The sequence below is a fragment of the Hibiscus syriacus genome, unplaced genomic scaffold, assembly GCF_006381635.1.
Source record: "Hibiscus syriacus cultivar Baekdansim isolate YM2019G1 unplaced genomic scaffold, ASM638163v2 tig00111210_pilon, whole genome shotgun sequence".
Taxonomy (NCBI): domain Eukaryota; kingdom Viridiplantae; phylum Streptophyta; class Magnoliopsida; order Malvales; family Malvaceae; genus Hibiscus; species Hibiscus syriacus.
In genome coordinates, this window is record NW_024063021.1 from 821,204 (window position 1) to 825,654 (window position 4,451).

Consider the following 4,451-nt stretch of genomic DNA (forward strand, 5'->3'; position numbering starts at 1 on the left):
CATAAATGTCCTCATTTTTCTTTTTTCTTTTTTCTTTTTTCGTTTCGAATCGTTGATGATTGGGGGGAGGGCGATCGAGAGTTTCAAACTCATATCTAGCCCTCCCCGAGTCTTTTTTCCAAAAACTAAATACGTTTTTAAGATGAGGGTGAAAAGATCTTTAAGAAAATGCAAAAAAAAAAAAATTGACCACGGCCGGTGAGGCGATGGTCGCCCGATTTTTGGGTTTGGGCGGTGGTGTTCTTCTTTTGATGAAGAACACCAAGAATAGTGTAGAGGTTTTTAAAGAGCTTGGTTTGATTCGTTTTGGGCCAAGGAGAAATTATGAGAAATGTTTGTGGAATTTGACTTTTATACTGACCCATTGTCGACCCGACCTGCGTGTTTTCGAGTAAAAAGGGGTAAATCACATTTTTAATCCCTCGGGTTTTCTAAGCACTTTTTTAGATCCCTAAATTTGATTTTTTACCCTAATTTTCTTTTAAATTGTACCCCAAGTTACAAATCTTTCGATTTAGTCCCTGTATATTTTAGGTTTTTTTTTATTTTAATATTACATTTATATGTATTATTTTCTTTATTATGATTATATATTTTTCCCTTCCTTTATTTATTGTATTTATTTTAACGTTAATAATTATATGTATATTTATTTTTTTACCTCTCGATTGTTTCTGTTTTTTTTCCTTCATAACATTTTTATTATACATTTATTTCTTCTATTTTATTTATCTAATGCTACATTATATATATATATATATATATTATTTTTATTCTTATTTTTTTATTTTTTCTCCTTTTGTTTTCTTTTTTAGTTTTGTTTCTATTTCTTATTTAATTCCATTACCCTTTTTCCCCTTTTTAATTTTTTTTATTTAATTTTTTATTTAATTTTGTTTTATTTAATTTTTATTTATTTTACTATTTTATTTAATTTTTTTCTATTTTTATTTTTCTATTTATTTTATTACTTTTTCCTTTTTATCATTTTATTTTATTTTATTTTATTTTATTTTATTTTATTTAGCCATTTTCTTAGGGTTTCTACATGTTTATTTTGCTTTCTTTATTGTAGTAGTTGTTTACATTTAGCTTTGGAATTAGTATTTTCATATTTATGCATTTTTTTAAATTTCATTTCTGCACTTTATTACATCTAACGTTTTTCTTAACTTTCTAAGGGTACGTTTTCAATATATTAAACGTAAGTAGTTTGGATCAATTGTTATCTTCTAATTTAACTTTCAATTTTCTTAATTAAAGAAAACTGAAAATTAATTAATATCGAAAGGGTAATTCAAGGGTTCTAATCATTCCTTGATTATAACTGACTCCCGAATCTGATACATCTTTGGTAAGACGCAGATCATATAACATGGTGTCCGATCAGCCTAAATATTGTTTTTAAAATGATCGATGGCGACTCTAACCCATTATTTTCAAGTCGAAGCCCAATTCCGGGCCCACCCGAAAGACGGCCGCGACAGTTAGGTTCGACCATAGTGAATAATATTGAGAAATATGATGAAAATTTTTCCAAAGGGTTAGGATTGATATAAGAATGATTCTATATGTTTTGAATTGTGATTTGGACCAATATAGAATTTTGTAAAAGTTTGAGGACCTATTCGCATATTTTATGAAATTTGGGGATTAAAGTGCAATTGTTTAATAATTGATGTTATATGCTGAAATTAAACGTTGAAATATTGATTTTGATATTAGAAGTTTGAATTGGATCATTTTTGGGAATTTAACAAAGTTTGGGGGATCAAATCATAATTGATGGAAAGTTTGGGTTTGAAATGAGAATTGTGCAAAGGATGATATACTAATCTTAAATGCATTATTCGGATACTTGATTATGTTATTTGATAAATGAGCTTGAAGTTGAATGACAAAGGATCATTTTGAATAAATGGGAAAAGTTGAGTTGAATTCAAAAATAATTCATAATAAGTAGTTAAAATGTGAAGTTTGGAAATGTTATATGATTTAGTGATGAATACGATTATTAAAGGACTTGAAGTGTAATTTTTGAAATGTTAAAGTCAACATTGATCGAACAAGTATCGAATAAAATTTTATGAATTCTCATTGTAGAATACGCCCATGTGTATTATTAACATTTGTTCTAAATTGCATATGTTATGTATATAACTTTTGTATAGATTCTGATAAAAAAACGTGATCAAAGCGAATCAAAAGCAAAAGGAAAAAGTACAAGAATTAAGTCGATATCGATATAAATTTTACTAGTGAGGCATCAAGTGAGTGCATTCTTACCTAATATATATATATATATATATATATATATATATACGAGGAAGACTTGCGATAAGTCAACCTATGATGTTTTTGAAAGAAAAAGAATTTTGAATTGTATTATGAAAATATTTTCATCATGATTTTCAGAAAACGTTTATCAATGATTTTGCGTACGAATTACCCAATATATTTTTATATGATATTTTACTAGAAGGATTATGAATCATTTATGGTATGAACTGCCCAATGCACTGATTTATGATATTTTGAAATTCTATTGATATTATTATATCTGAAATATGATTGATACATGCTTTTGAACATAAAGCCCAGTGTATGTGCATTGAGAGTTATTGGTATAATTGGCATGCCATGAGGTGGAGTGATTTTGTATATAGTACATTCGTGTACATCTATCTAACACTATATGTGCATTATAAAATTCATGACATTTTGACGTCGTGAATTATCATATCTAATTCTAATGTGCTGAGTGATGATGTGATCTACAAAACCTATATTTCTGTTTGGAACAAAGGGTGCAATTTATTTCTGGTAGTTGCGACTATATATTGTGCACACTTGTATGACTCACGTACTATACATTCTTATTTGTTATACATTGGGTTGTTAGTTAAATAAATTTGTTAAGTACATGTTTATTTGATTTTTTGAAACAAAAACTTTCATCGAATATTTTGATATGACATAAAGTGCCTTATGTCTGAATAGTTGATCTTAAACTGTTTATTTTGTTATGTTAAGTCCGAACTTCAAACTTTTAGATTTCAGTATAAAGAAAGGTTTGAAATTATGTTTTACATGTTTTTATGATAACGGTTATTTTACATCTTTCCAATGAAAGAAAGACTTTATTAAGTCTGTTCATATGTTCGGATATTATATTCAGGCATTTTCTGTACAATATTCTACATGATATTTTCATTATCCTACTTTGAATTATTTATGATATTTTTATTTTGAAATACCTTGCTTTAGTTTGTATATGCATCACTAAGTGCATACTTGGCGTGTTATTATTTCACATGTAGTAAAGAAAGCGAAAGGAGTAGGGAGTTGGGCTTGGCGTCAAACATCCAGGTATATTCACACGTATCAATACTGACATCCTATTGAAATTTAAATCTTCTAGATGGCATATATACGAATAAGAAATGTCTTTAAATTATTAATGTGGTTATATTTTTAAATTGAATTAGAAAGTCTCTGATATATATGGTTTAAACGAGTTGTAATATATATATATATATATATATATAGAGAGAGAGAGAGAGAGAGATTCTAGTGAGTAATATATATTTGACCAATTTTCGACTAGGAAACATTTTAAATGGTCAATATGAAATCTCTAACTCATATTCGAGTATGTATACGAGATATGGGTGTTACGGATAACCTAATTTTAGATTAATTTAAAGCAATTTTCAGCTTAAAATGTTATCACGTTCAACTAAAAAGTTACATTGCGAGAAGTTTAGGGCTTACAAACTAAAAATGTGAAAACATTTTCAGTTTCAACCTAAAATGTTATTTTATCTAACCTAAAAAGCTAGTTTCTAGATAAGATTATATATTGTAACCGATTTCTGCCTTTTTAGCCTTATCTTAAAAATGGTTACTCTAACTAAATTTTCTGTTTAGATCGGTTTTAGAGTATGTGATATGATTGTGTATGGTATATTAATTACGAACTGAAATTTTACTTCAATAAAACAATCGATAACTAAAATATGAATTGATGTATGTGAAATTTGCGTACTGATATCATCAATCATGATGTTAAAATTTAAAGATAAATAGAGGGGTGTTGAGGTGAGGTCACATTCTTAGAAATTTGAAATTGTATTGTATTTTAGATTTTTTTATATTTTATATTAATTATTTAATTTTACATCCAAAATTTTATAAGTTTGTATCCCTTAAACTTTTAATATAATTTCTTAAGTTTGTATATTTAACGTAAATCAATGTTTGAAGTCTTAAAATTAAAAATGACTAATCTTTTAAAACGAAAATTAGTTGTTGAATAAAAATTGATTAAATTCAATGAAAAGTGAATCATCAATTGCATAAAAAAATTATTATTAAAAATATTTATTTTCCATAGTGGTAGACGTAAAGAAGAAAATGCATGAATTATTATTACCAAAAAAATTGCATGA